The sequence below is a fragment of the Leuciscus leuciscus genome, assembly GCF_965113295.1.
Source record: "Leuciscus leuciscus genome assembly, chromosome: 1".
Taxonomy (NCBI): Eukaryota; Metazoa; Chordata; class Actinopteri; order Cypriniformes; family Leuciscidae; genus Leuciscus; species Leuciscus leuciscus.
The window spans coordinates 22,089,867-22,105,762 of NC_138725.1; the positions used below are offsets into that span (position 1 = coordinate 22,089,867).

Genomic DNA, 15,896 nt, shown 5'->3' on the forward strand with positions numbered 1-15,896 from the left:
TGAATAAGTGAAATAAAAAGATTTAAACAGAATAATCAAATGTTTACCTAAATTATTGGCGTTTCAACCTAAATTCGAGGATGTGGAAAATTGGTCAGATAAATTGGAATTAAATTACTTTGTGCACCGAAAAGACAGCATGCAGGAAACCTTCTACCACACCATTGGATTCAGACGTTGGGACAATTGGTTTGACCTTGCATTTAAAAAATGTGTCTCCTTTCTGCTATTACATCTGGCTCATTTTTACATCATTTATTTTCATATTTCTATTAGGGCTGGGCGATTTAAATCGCGATATTGTTATGCGCATCTCGTCAGTAAAGCCGGTTCCTTGATTAGTAGTAAATCACCATCACCTGCTTTCAGATGGAGCGGCATTTAGGGCTGATGAGATAATTAAGTGATTAATTTAGTGATGATTGAGCATTATTGAAGACACCTGATGTTAACAAGCAGAATCACTGAAGGAGAAAATCACAAATTGTAAGTTACCATTAAGGTGATGGGTGTTTGCTTTAGTTGGGCTCTAGACCATTATGTTTACTTTAATATTTACTGTTGTTTGTCTGCTGTTATTGATTTATAACAGTTAACTGAACAAAGTAAAATGTTATCTTATAGTTTTGGTTATGTTTTGCCATAATCATGCTGTGATCTGAGAAATGAAACTTATTGAGATAGTTTGGTTTAACTTGTTAGCTGCAGTTTTGTGATTCTTCAGCCTATGATTATCAGTACTTTATAATTCAAAATATTTAATAAACATTGTTCTGATCAAAAGACGTTCAGACAAATTCATTTAAAACACAGACATCAATAATCAGCCTGTGAATCTCAACAATGGTGACAATAATAAAGCATGTTGCAGTGGTTGCCACCAATCACAACTCATTAATGGCTCCCATCATGCATTGCGGTATGAATAAATTATGATCTGAATTGTCTATGTAATTTACTTTTCCTAATTGAATATTCTGCTCCTCACCATTGTTGAGATGCATAGACTGAATCTTGACATGTGTGTGTGCCTAAAACAATGTTTCTTTTTTAAACAACTTTTAAGAAATCCTTTATATTATATCAACAATTCTGGGCATTTATGCAGATTCACAGTAATACTGTAACCAACAACAACATAAATCGAAGTCAGAAAGAAGGATTTTAATGAGTTCAGTGATCAAGTTCAAATGATGATTGTCATAATATAACCAACACCATCAGATCACTTTTTTTTCTTTGTTCAACTGGCAGTTATAACTCAGATACCTCAGAGAAACAAAATCTAAAGTTAATAATATATGGGTCAAGAGTCCAACTAAAGCAACCATTGATCGTCATAATGGTGGCTTACAATTTGAGATTTTCTCCTTCAGTGATTCTGCTTGTTAACATCAGGTGTCTTCAATAATGTTCAATCATCACTAAATTAATCACTTAATTATCTCATTAACTTAAACACTTTTGAGTATGGACTCATACACTCCCAGGAGTGTTAATTTAACATTGGAGTTTTTGCTGTGTACAAAGAGCCGTAGTTAACTGACAAGCTGAGCCATATCGCATTAAATATCGCTGGCGATACGTCCGTGATATTGATGTGATTTGGCTCAGCTATTCAGTTAAAGCAGCACTCAGTAGCTTCGGGACTTCTTCGCTGTATTCTCGCTTTTTGCTCGCAGGTTTCTCTCTAGAGCTCCCCCCCACAGCTTCGGAATAGATATTTGACAACACTGTCGTAAAAACTCGTTGGTGATTCTCAGACACCAGAGGCTATAGATCAACGACATCAAAGCAGATGGGACGTTCTTTAAAACGTCTTCTTCATTCGGGTTCGGACAGCGTGAGGGAGCGCAATAATCACCGCATTTTAGCAGATTTCTTTTGGCCGTAAAGCAATTGTTTACATCGCGAGACCTGATATCACGCGAGACTTCCTGACGCAGCGGCCGGCGGCCCGCCGGCTCAAAGTTGCAAGTGCGTATTTTCCGCTCACGGGCACCAGGGGGGTGCGAAACGACCACCATTCAACCCGAAATAAGTAATATAACCATTCCAATGACTCCGAAGCTGTTCAGTTAAGGTAAAAAAAGTTACTTAGTTCACCTTTAACTACGGCTCTTTGTAGTAAATGCCGCTCCATCTGAAAGCAGGTGATGGCGATTTACTACTAATCAAGGAACCGGCTTTACTGACGAGATGTGCATAACAATATCGCGATTTAAATCGCCCAGCCCTAATTTCTATCTTATAAGACATGGACTTGCCGCCACCTAGTGGTGGTTAAATTGTCATATTTATTTATCCATGACAGTACCCTGGTAATCCAGAGTTCTCGCGAGAGCACAAGTTGAATTCAGCGAGTTACTCTGGTGTCGGATAATGTTGCTCATTAAATATGCCCCTTGATCTGAGCTGCACCAATCACATCAGGTTATCTGATATAGGCGGGCCAGAGGTGAGCTAAACAGATGACGACAGCGATGTGACGTCCAAGTCATTAGTAAACATTGCAAGATGGTTATGGATGAACGCCAGTTGTTTGAAACGGCTTTGGCCGCTACAATGAACGAGTTAGACTTGGCTTTTTATCTAAAAAAGGAACAGAAGACGGCGCTCGAATCGTTCCTTTGCAAGAAGGACGTTTTTTGCTGTTTTGCCGACCGGATACAATGAGAGTCTAATCTCCCAGTTAGCTCCGCTGGTAGCTAAGCGTAATGGGTTTATTGCTGTGATTGGTCGTAGTGTTTTTCAATTGTGTGCAGTGAGATTTTCAAATGCATTCTTGGTGCCGCCCCTCGAGCTGGCCGACTTTCATTAGTTGACGCCAGACCATTAATCTTTCAGATTTAGGTCTGGATTTCCAGGCTACCATGACAGGCCTGTACCGAACAAAACAGAATCAGCAAAATAATTGTAATTATTGTTATCGGAAAATTCCTAACACATATCGAGAGAGAATTGTATTTCAATATTGCACACCCCTTGGCACTATAAATGTATAAATGTTAATATCACATTAAATAATTGTGTAATTAATCAAATATATTTAATATTTCTCACTTCAGAAACGTGATTTGTGCCTTAAATGTCTTGAAAATAATAATTGAAATATCAATGTACCTCATTCATGCAATTCATTTATGAAAACAACACCAGAATTATCATATTTTATAGCAGTCGTCTACTAGTACTTTCTGCTATTACTAAATTAAACCTTTTTCTTTTGTGTCAGACCCGATGGAAGTGAAGGAGGAGAGTGGAGAAATGAGTGAAGTGAAAGAGGAGAGTGAAGAACTGAGTGAAGTGAAGGAGGAGAGTGAAGAACTGAGTGAAGTGAAGGAGGAACATCATGTCAAACCTGGAGAAAAACCTTTGAGTCGCTCAAAGACTAAAAAGACATTTTTAAAGAAAAGAAGAGCCAAGAAATCTTTCACCTGCACTCAGTGTGGAAAGAGTTTATTAAAAACACGTGATCTTGACCGTCATATGAGAGTTCACACTGGAGAGAAGCCGTTCTCATGTGATCAGTGTGGGAAGAGCTACTCACGGAAAGATAGTCTAGAGATTCACATGAGGATCCACACTGGAGAGAAGCCGCTCCCCTGCGCTCAGTGTGGGAAGAGTTTCTCAAACACACGTGATCTTGATCGTCACATGAGGATCCACACTGGAGAGAAACCTCACACATGTGATCAGTGTGGGAAGAGTTTCACACTATCATCAAACCTTAAGAAACACATGAGAATCCACACTGGAGAAAAGCCACATGTGTGTGTTCAATGTGGAAACAGTTTCACATTAAAACAAAATCTTGATGTTCACATGAGGATCCACACCGGAGAGAGACCGTTCACATGTGATCACTGTGGAAAAACATTTTTTACTGCATCACACATGAAGAGACACCTGACAGTTCATTCGAAGGAGAAGCCGCATTCATGTTCTGTGTGTGGAAAGAGTTTTTCACTGCTGGAGAATTTACGTAAACATGAGAAAATACATACTGGTGTGAGAGAGTACATGTGCTTTGAGTGTGGGAGGACTTTTAATACAGCTGAACCATTAAAACGGCACCAGAGAATCCACGCTGGAGAAAAACCTTAGAAGTGTTCACACTGTGACAAGAGATTCAATATGTCAGCAAATCTGACAACACATGAGAGGATCCACACTGGAGAGAAGCCGTTCACATGTGATCAGTGTGGGAAGAGATTCACACAAAAAACTAATCTGAACGAACACATGATGATCCACACTGGAGAGAAACCACACACAATGTGATCAATGTGGGAAGAGTTTTACACGATCATCATCCCTTAGAGTCACATGAAAATCCACACCTGAGAAAAGCCACATGTGTGTGTTCAGCAGGGTTGGGGAGTAACAGAATACATGTAACGGCGTTATGTAATCAGAATACAAAAATACAGTAACTGTAATTCGTTACAGTATAGTTTACATTTTGAAAAAAGGGGGAATACTTTCAGGATTACAATGGTTTAATATAAACCTAAATAAATCAGTATTTTGGCATAATATCACTATATTAAAGGGTAACTAAACACTAAACCAACTTTTTAGTTAATGATGTGTTAGAATGGGGCTTTATTAATGTTGTTCATTGATTCAAGTAATTTTTTTTTATGGGCAGAGCAAACTAACAACTTCGAATTAAACTGTAGCGGTATCCGATTATAGATAAAGTTAGATAGATAGCTTTAGTCAACATGTAGGCCTATTTTAAAATAAACTATGTAGATTGTGTTGATAGATCTGCTATTTTCTCTATGATCCTCCTCCTGCTTGTTTCTTCACCTGCAGAACTTCTGACGATTCGGCTGCGCAGTTCCGTCTGGCACTGAGCATGATTCATATGAGCATATGCAAATTTTTGGAGGCGTACATATTAATGATCCCGACTGTTGCGTCACAGTCGGTGTTAAGTGGAGATTCGCCTATTTTTCGGGGGTGTTTTTCAAAAACGAGATTTAAATAAGAAAGAGAAAACTATGGTGTTTGAGACTCACTGTATGTCATCTCCATGTACTGAACTCTTGTTATTTAACTATGCCAAGATAAATTCAATTTCACATTCTAGGGCACCTTTAAGTGATGTATCGGTACTTTTACTGCGCTATTTTCTTTGTACCTGCCGTCACTACATTATATATTTATTTTTATAATAAGTCATGTGACTCCATGCGTGATTCCCGTCAAATCAAATGTCGTGCGCGGAAAACTTAGCATCAGACCAGCATCAAACAGACTTCGAGACACCTGGTGCCAATGTATTTTAATCATGGAGGATGAGGAGGGAGGAAGTGTGGTGGTGGATGCGTCAACATGCAACAGCTCAAATATAGCACTTCAGCATCCTTGGCCATACCTGAAAGAGCTTTTTTGAAGTGAAGACGAAGAAGGGCAATTGTGTGATTGTCATGTCAACTTTGCTTGCCTAAGCCAGTTGAAATCTCGGCATTCAAGAGTTCTTCCTCTAATTTGAAAAAAAACACATTGAGGTAAGTTTCGAATATCTGTATCATATATCTTGTTAAATTGTATAATAAAATTCATCATATAGTGCGCAAGTTTGTTCTTGTAGGCCTATGGGTTTATCATGAGTGTGAATGTTTGACAACCGAAATTATTCTGCCAAAAATAGCAAAAAAAAACCACTGTGAAAAGATCGAATACATTTTACCGGACAATGGTGTTTTTGATGACGCGATCATAGCAACCATGATAGCTACCAGTGAGCCTAGAGTAAGAGGCACGGGCACTTTATAAAGGGATTGTTGCTGGTTAATGTATGATGACTGAAATCATGAAATTGCCTTAAACAATTATTAAAAAAATAAACTGCAAAATGTTACTTTTTTTTAATACACGCACAAATTATATTCTGTTAGCGCTGCACGAGCTTGCGGTGCCATCTGCTGGAAACAGTTCATTTATTTTGTTTGTTTACCAGGCTTCAAAGTGCATTAAGCATAATCTATCATCACTGCTAGATTTTTGTCACTTACATCGATTTCGTTTAGCATGTAAATGCATTAATCTGCTTTCTGTCGACTTATTGAAGTGGATATTTTAATGTAACGTGTTCTCACATGGTGATTTAAAATTTTTGTTCATGTATAGCAAATAACTTTCATAAAACATCAGATTTATATTTAAATCAAGTTTTTTTTTATTTCGTTTTTTTATTTGCGAGCAAAAATGATCAGTGGGGAAAATTGTGTGTTACTCAATTCTGAAGTGTGTTCTTTTTACAGAGAAAACATCCAATGAAATTAAAGCAGTACAATGAATGCATCTTGAAAAGAAAGAAAGAACTCAGAGGAACAGAGGTGTGATTCAGCTGTGAAACAGATGAAGATTAAAGACTTCGCTGTGTCCTGCAGGCAGGTTACTCAGTCCACAATTGACAGGCTTGTAGTTGAGTTTGTCTGTGAGAGCCTTCAGCCCTTTACCATAGTTGAACTTCCTACATTCAAAAATCTAATCTGTACAATGCAACCTAGCTGTACAGTTATGTCCAGACCAACTGTGAAGCTGAGAATCAAGGAAGCAGCCGCAAAGATAAAGAAAAACATCATTGCTGAGATGGCAAAAGTCAGTTATATAGGTACCACTACTGACTGTTGGACAGCACGACAACGCAGTTACATCGGATTGATGAACCTACTCTGGAAAGAAGGTCTGCTTCCATTGCCTTCAGACGCTTGAAAGGTTCACATACATTTGATTTGCTTGCAGGGACCTTGGATGACTTTCACATTTGGAATATGGCAAAAAGATAATGTAATTGATCGTTTAAAAAATGTGTCTTATAAAAGGTCCTAAAAGTATTTCATTTAACTCTGATATGTGCATATCCTTTTAAATCTAACTCATTGTGTTTGTGTTTGTGTTTGTGTTTTTCAGAGACATTGATCTTAGAGGTGGAGAACATGATGGTCATAAAGATGATCATGAAACTGCCTCAGAAGCCATGAATGTGGATCCAGCCAGTGATTCGCTACCACCCAAATGCCCTCGCCTTCTGTCCCGCTACAAGGCACACAAGGAGCGCGGCTCAGTCCAGGATTCAAGTATTGTAACACAGATAAGCAAATTCTTTGCTTATTGACAATGCACTTGTCTTCTGGGCCAAAAACCATGCTAGATTCCCACAACTCCACAATTTGGCATTGAAGGTGCTGTCAGTCCCTGCCTCCTCTGCACCAGTGGAGAGGGTTTACAGTAGAGGAGGCATTATAATGAGACCTCATCGAGCACGTTTAGGTCACAGAATGTTGCAATCTCTCATGTTTCTAAAATGCAACCAAACTTTACTTTAAACTGATTTCCATTGATGTAACTTTTGAGGTGTCCATCTACTCCTCTATTGCAACTACCGTGCAACTATGTGGTTATCCTTGGTCTTGAGCTTGAATTTATGAAGAGTGTTTTGCCACTGCAGTTTTTTAAGGTTTGGCATATGATGAAACTGCTCCCAATTAAACAGTTGTGTATTTTTATGTAGCTTTGAAAACTTATAAAAGCTGACACATTCATTCAAAAGCAAACTTAAATCTGTAAAAGAGAGAAACTTGTGTCTTTAGTTCTTACTGTCGATGATTGTTTCTGAGCATCTACATTTTACATAGACTTACTGTATTCATATTCAGCTTTACTTTTAATGCAGCGGAAACCCCTGGGTGAATGTTTAGATGTTGCTGTATAGATTGACTTTAAAGGTGGGGTAGGTAATCCTGTTCAGAAACACTTTTTTTTATACTGGGTGAAATGGTCCTTCCATCCTGATAGTAGTCAATACATTATGTGTTTAGAAAAAGGAATGAAAAAAATCAGACCTCTGTAGCAGCTGCAGGACAGTAAAAACTCTGACCAATCACTGCCATTCGGTGCGAATGTAAAGAACCAATCAGATGCCTTCATGTCTCGTGCCCGCCCCGAGCCCCACTGCGCGCGCTGCCCTGCGTGCACTCATCACATGTCACCGTTCCCGGAAATATTCAGCTCAAAGCACCTGCATATGCAGTCAGCGAAGGCAAACAAGGCAAAAACTACTTCCTCGGACCCTGCCCGCGCTCTTGAACGACCTCCTCTGCTTCGCCCTCAACCCCGGACCTGTCCTCGAACCGACGATGTGGTACTTTTCTCCGGACTCGGAGTGTACGTTAGTCTTCATTAGAGTCAACAATGTTTTCATCATGGAAACTCTTACATGCAAAACACCGTATATGTTATGAATCTTACACGAAATTCACCTTCATCACAGTGTAACTGATGGTAATGGAAAAACGTGTATCAATGCAACCTGTTTTTAGTTTTGCCTTATAAATATAGCTCGTTACCGAATGAAACTTTACCATTATCGATATGCTAGCTTGATAGTGAGTACTAAAATAAATCTTATTTGTTTATATTCATAGTGATAAAGTTAGGTATTTTATTACATGTGATTCTGACATGATGTCACTGTATGTACTGCGCTCCTTCCTCTCCACTCGTCTCAGGTAATAAATGCGTCTTGTTCCAGCCTGAGCGTTTGGCGTCGCGCGTTCATGTGTTTTGGGGGCGTGGCTTTGGAAGGAGCTCAGAAGGGAGGGGGTGGAGTGAATGGAAATAATGAGCTGTGTTTATTGCAGATTAAAAGGTCTACAGTCACTCGATTTTTAAATTTTCTTTTTCAGAGTACTTACATTTTAATTATGTATTGGTATATAAAGACAGTTTAAACAAATTTGGAATGTTTTTTTTTTAGAAAAATTATTACCTACCCTACCTTTAAAGTTAATGTTTTGAAGTAAGTAATAACTCAAAACAACCATTGAATATGTATCTTGGGCATTTTTGCACACTGTAAAAGATGCTGGATATAATTTACTGTTTTTATAGTTTTTTTTGGTGTTGTGCAACTACTCATCTATGCGTTTATCCATTGCAGTGAGCTTAAATTTATGAAGAGTGTTTTGCCACTGCAGTTTGTTAAGGTTTGGCATATGATGAAACTACTCCCAATTAAATCAACTTTGTACTTTTATAAATCACATGCAGTTAGGCCACTGACTTTCTGACCTCTTTGTATTATATCTTTTGTTGCTTTGATTACACATAAAAGCTATAAAAGACTCTTACTTACAATAGTTGTTCCTAAACATCAACATTTCACATAGAATTACTGTGTTCATTACAATGCACAGCTTCTTTTTTTTTTCTTACACATTTAGCTATGTGGTTAAAAAAAAAAAAAAAAAAAAAGTTTGTTGTTGGTTTAAAAACAACAGAACTTTATGTATTGTTTATAAAAGGCGGAGAAAAGTTAAGACTTTAGTGATGAACAATGAATAATTGTTTTACATTCTGTACTAAATGATGGAAGTCACCCAGGAGTATTGAATAAAGATGGTTAAGTTTATTTTTGCTTTGAGTGTTTAATATCTAGGTGTTTTTTGGGGAATGTGGATCTTTCAGATCAATTTGAGAAGCTCTTTTGATCATGTTTCACATTTTATTGTGTCATGTAGTGTGGGGCGCTGGTCTTGGACTTGACTTGGTCTCAGCCCCTAAAAGTCTTGGTCTTGTCTCGGTCTCGATACACTCTGGTCTTGGTCTTGTCTTGGTCTCGGGTTAGGTGGTCTTGACTACAACACTAGCTAAATCCTGCTGAAGTTTCTTACCTCTCTGAACACTGCATTGTGACGAAGCCTGTATCCATGGCCTTGAACATCCTTCAGTCCGAAAAAAACACTCAGATGGGGTGGCTGCTTCCCACAATCTACCTTTTTGATTCAAAGCTCAAAAAGATGGAGGCTTCAGTCAATGTATGTCTTCCCCTTATTCATGCTCTGCAGCGGGGTCTACAAAAGCGCTTGGGGGAGTTTATGGAAGATCCGGAACTCATCAGTGCTGCAATTCTTCTTTACAAATTCAAAACGTCATGGTCGGATGAGGCCCACATCATAAAAGCAGGTAAGATATTTTGTATATGAGTACAGATTACCTGATGAAATTGATATTATGCCAATATCTGTTAAAGAGCGAAAACATGCAGTTTTTTTTTTTTATGTCAGGAGTCATGGGTACATTTTGCTTATCCATCCCACTTGTAACTTTTCCACTACTGCATATGGGTTTGTGTGGAGTTAAGCTATCGGTTCAATGTTTATTTACTTGCCTACTCTAGCACAGTCAGACTGTGAAACAATGTTAGAAAAGACAAGGGTATAGGGTTATAGGTTGTAAATGCAGCAGTGCTTATGTAGCAAGTGAACAGCTTTATTTAATTTCTAAAATATTCATGAAAACCCCAATACTTGGTCCATACCACACTGGTAAACATGCCATAGTTTGTCTATCAGCATTATCCACAATTATCATTAATTTCTGTATTATGTGTATATGATAGGTATGGATTACATTCTGCGTCATCTTGATGCCATGAAGGACACCCAGGAAAACGAATCACAGCATGTTGTCTCTGACGAGGATGACTTCTTTTCTTCCATTAAGACTGTTCCATCCACAAGAGCATCTGAATTGGATGGATACTTGGTTTGTGCCTCAGAAGAGATGCAACTGCTTCACTCATTTCCTTTGGTGAAAAGGCTAAGCCTTAAACTGAACACACCCTTGCCTGCCTCTGCAGCATGTGAGCGCCTTTTTAGTTGTGCTGGGCAGCTGTTTACACCTAAACGAGCAAGGCTGGACAGTACAAATTTTGAGAATCAGCTCATTGTAAAACTGAACAACAAATTAAAAATGTAAGCTCGTTGACCCCTACATTAAAATTGCAAGTCTTCGTTCATGTTGAGAGACTTTGTCAATTATTGCATGTTATATTCACTTCATTAATCTAATTTGTGCTACCGGCTCATCTTTTTATGTAAAATTGTTAATGTACAATGCTTTGCAACCTTTTTCAATTAACCTGCAAGAAAACCTCTACAGAATGGTTGTCATAAATGTTACCAGATTATTGGTTGCTTTCTCAAATATTACATGGCTGTAGCAGTCAAAAATAAAACTGTTGGAGAAATATTGAAATACTGTTTCTTTTTCTTTCCTTTTTTTTCTTTTTTTTTTTGTTCTTTCTGTGTATCTGGGATAAAAAAGTAAGCTACATTTTCAATTTGCAGGGTATAAGGCTTGCTTTTGGGATTACTAGGGGAGATGTACCTGCTAGAGCGCAGGTTACGGACGGGTAAGGCAATAGTGAGATATTCAGAGAGTTCAGATACAGAGAGTTCAATACAATTTATTTATATATAAAATGGTACCAGTGGGTCAGGCGTCGAGGATGTAGAGGGGGCCAGTCCACTAATGCATATAGGTCGCAATGGTGCATGTTAAAAGCGGAATTGGTGACAAAACAGATGGCACTGTTGTAGACCACATCTAACCTTTTCAGAAGAGAGGTAGAGGCAGTTCTATAAATGACATCGCCAAAATCTAATATTGGTAAGACCAGCGTATGTTTGGCAGCATAAGTGAAAGAGGCTTTGTTTCTGAAAAAGAAGCCAATTCTAGATTTAATTCTGGTTTGAAGCTTGTTAATGTGGAACTGAAAGGTAAGTTAATTATCTAACCAGATACCTAGGTATTTATAGGTGTTCACATAATCTAGTCTAGATCCATCCAGAGTCAAAATACTAGTCAAGTTGGCGGGTACGGGCAGTGTGCGATTTAACAGCATGCATTTAGTTTTGCTGGAATTTAGGAGCAGCTTAAGTCCCCAGAATGCATGTTGAATGGCATCAAAGCTTTTTTGGAGATTGGTTAGCACAGTGTCCAATGTAGGACCAGATATGCATAAAATGGAGTCATCTGCGTAGAGGTGGATCTGAGAGATACCAGCGGCAAGAGCAACATCATTGACATACACAGAGAATAGTATTGGCCAGAGAATCGAACCTTGTGGCACCACCGAGACATCAATAGGTCCAGACATCATACCCTCAGATTTAACAAGTTGAACCCTGTCAGAGAAGTAGTTGGTGAACCAATCGATGCAGTTTTTGATAAACCAAGGCTACCAAGTCTTCCATGAGGATGTGATGGTCGACCGAGTCGAAAGCCTTGGCCAGGTCAATAAATACGGCTGCACAGTAATGTCTTTTATCAATGGCAGTTGTAATGTCATTTAAGACCTTGAGTGTAGCAGAGGTGCAGCCATGACCAGCTCGGAAACCTGATTGCATGGCAGAAAGTGTATTGTGGGATTCAAAATATTTGATCATCTGCTTGTTGATCTGGCTTTCGAAAACTTTGGAGAGACAGGGCAAGATGGATATTGGTCTATAACAGTTGGGGCCCAGTGTGTCACTCCCTTTAAAGAGGGGGATGACTGCTGCTGTTTTCCAATCTTTAGGGATCTCTGAGGATACGATGGAAAGGTTGAACAGACTAGTAATAGGAGTTGCAATGATTGCTGCTGAGAGTTTCAGGAAGGTCGGATTCAGATTATCTAGTCCAGCTGATTTATAAGGCTCAAGCATTTGCAAATCTTTCATGACATCTGCTGGTTGAATTTGTGTGCAGGAAAAATTAGAGGGACTAAGGCAAGGTGATGCGGGGGGTGAAGAGCTTATGGCCATATGGGTAGCCAAATTGAACACATGGCCATCCATAGCAAAATGCTTATTGAGATTTTCAACTATAGCAGTTTTGACAGTGGTGATGGTGTTGTCTAGCCGCAGCGCAATAGGCAGTTGGGAGGAGGTGTTCTTATTCTCCATGGTCTTCACAGTGTCCCAGAACTTTTTTGAGTTGGTACTACAGGCAAATTTCTGTTTAAAGAAACTACTCTTGGCGTTCCTGACTGCCCGTGTGTACCGGTTCCTTACTTCGCTGAAGAGTTGCATGTCGTATGGATGCGTTCAGCCCAGACAAAACGTTGCACAACGTTTTTTAAACAGAAACGGTGATGCGTTGAACACACTGTTCTGATGACGCAAGAGTTGCAACTATGGCAGCTGAGAAGGCCATTCTTTGTGTTCTTTGTGAAGAATTTTCAGAGCCTGATGAAGTCGGTATAAATATGTGTTTAATACTACAAAATATGCCCGATGTTACAGTTACTGCACTTGCCGCCCAGAACAAAAGAGAACATCCCAATCGAGTGAAGGGATTTGTGGAAACTGAAATGGAATGCACACATCTTACCTAATTCAGACTAAAACACATCTATTTAGCCTCACATACTGACTTTATTTGTAGTTCATACTTTTCATATGTAGTTTTAATACCGTGTATTTTCTTTCTCATTTTTAGGAAAAGCACTTAATTACCATTGTTTATTTCTATACCAAATGTCATACACTTGCAATGAAGCTAAAAATATAAACAACTACATCATTATGTTGATATCCTATATTTTTACAATAAAACTTACGACAAACATGTCTTCTAATATCCTCAGTTGTTGCGTATACCGAGCTGCATCGAACACATTTGTAAATTACTTTCCTTGAACCCATTGTGCGAGTTCACTTTAATACCGTGTGCTTTATATACATGTTGCTGCCTATTGGACTGCAGTTCTGACACACCCACCAAACAAGAGAAAACGTATCTCAAACCCCGTTGCACACCGGTGCACGCCGTTTCCAGGAAACATGACGTTCAACCCGGAAACCGTAGCAAAACTTTGCGCACCGTTTTGAACTTGAACATGCCCCTGGTGTGTGCGTGAACCTTCATCGTCTGGAATATACCTCTATTTGTTTGGATCTCTTTTTCTTAATGAACTCCTTTGCATTTGCCCAGCGCTGCGCCGTGACAATATATATAAATGAAAGTTATTATAATATTTGGAATAATAATTTTGTATAATATTTAATACAAATAAATCATAATTATTATTATTAGTCATATTAATATGTTAAGTGCAAACAAGCACAACAAACCTGGTGTTCTTTATAAAAAATATGAAAAATTGGTTAAAAACAATTAAAAAAACAATAATCCAAAATCACAGTTTTAACTAGAAAATTGCAATTAGATGTTTCCCCAAATAGTGCAGCCCTAAATACTTGACTTCTGAAAGATACAGTGTATGGAAGAGATTTAATGTTACAAAATCACACTGAGTCTTTCACAGCCTTTCCTTAAGTACTCAGATCAGGATAATTATTCTCCAAATGGAGGCATGGAATAACAGCTGGAGTTTGCATTGACTGGGATCACATACTGGGGGAGTTCACACCTTATTGAGGAACAGGAGGTCATTTGGTTTTGAGACCCTGGGAAAACACACACACACACACACACACACACACACACACACACACACACACACACACACACACACACACACACACACACACACACACACACACACACACACACACACACACACACACACACACACACACACACACACACATTAGAAACAGCATCTCTAAACTCTCTCACTTCTTTTACATTTTGTTCTGTTTCTCTGGACACGAGAGCATTGTACCAGTCGCACTGAGACATTTCAAATGATACCAAACATGTAAAGAACATTATATTCTGCTATGATCACTCACAGTGAACTGAGTGAAGGGGAGAATGGGTAAAGGGACTGAAGTGGGAGAAGGAACGAATGAGAAGGAAGGACCGGAGGGAAAAAGCTTTCCTGCATCTTCACTCTGTGGGCTGTGAAACAGAAGCCTGTGTGTGTTTGTGTTGTCCGTATCTCAGAAGATCAAAGTATCTGAGGTTATTTCAGCCTTAATCTGTTACTTCTGACATGATTTTCCTCTTTTAAAAACAGAGCATTTCTAAAATTGTGAAACACTCACAAAGTGACATCATCTGGACTCTTTCTACTGCATGATGGGAAGACAAGAAAATAATCTCAATCCATTGTCTCAGTTTTTACACAAACTGTAGCATTGACTGTATTCATCAACCCTGTTACCAAAGTTACTGTAAGAAGAATGATCTCTAGAACTATGATTAACTTCTACTATTTATGAGAAATGCAACTTCAGCAGTAACTTTAAATCAGATTTAAACTGAATCTAATGATGATCTAATAATTTTATTGCAATTAATGCAGCTATGAGAAAATCAAACAATGTTTAGATTCATATGGACATAATGGTGTAGTTATTTACCTGAGTGTCATTCATGTTTTTGTGTTATTGATGTTTTATCCATGTCATATTGTGAGCAATAACAGTATTGTCTTTCAATAGAGCAGTTTTACAGGCTTTTATCATCTATCCTGGCTCAAATAATGTGTTTCTAACAGCAAACACTCAGAATAAAGTGAGATGATCTGCTGATGATCCTGAATGGCTTGTTGAATGAGTGTTGATAGTCTGAGGCTCATCAATATTAACAGATCTGCTGAAAACACTCTTTATTTCATGACAATAGTTCCTGTTTTCACCTCATTTATTATGCTGATGTCTTCAGATCTCCTGTAAATTGACACTTAAAGCTCATTTCATTGGTGTCAACAGACTGAGGGGATTTGTTGGCTACTATATGTACATTTATTTCTGAGTTTAACTGTTTTTCTTATCATTATTTGTATTTGGAAGAATTTACATTAAAGGTGCATTGCGCAAGTCTCTGAGTTTTTGCAGAACTATGCCCCCTCTAGCAGCAAGCGAAACTGCAGCCAGAAGTGTGCACGCTCACGGACAAAAGTTTTCTTTTTTTTATCTTACGTGGAGTTTGCGTTGGTGTTTGAAATGAACTACAAGCCGGTCTCTTAGAATCCATCTTCTACGGAGAATGCCGGCGAATACACAAACCTGCCAGACATAGCCAGGTGAGCGTGCCGTGAACGCGCATGACGTCACGCCCAGTCTAAAATTCCGGCCCGAATCCCTCTTATTTATTTTACTTTACAGGATTATAGAGACAATCTCAGTGATCAGAGAAGG

General features: G+C 38.6%; 2 protein-coding genes across 2 annotated transcripts in view; both read left to right on the top strand.

Moving 5' to 3' along the window:
- The window catches only part of LOC309500794 (uncharacterized protein), a 67,493-nt gene extending 62,376 nt beyond the window's left edge, over positions 1–5,117 (top strand). Inside the window, exon 3 of the mRNA XM_082172528.1 lies at positions 4,419–5,117. The gene's annotated coding sequence lies outside the window, so the exon portion shown is untranslated. The remainder of the gene's footprint in view (positions 1–4,418) is intronic.
- Positions 1–15,896, top strand: part of LOC309498402 (uncharacterized protein) — a 201,848-nt gene that overhangs the window by 1,243 nt on the left and 184,709 nt on the right. The gene's annotated exons all lie outside the window — the stretch shown is intronic.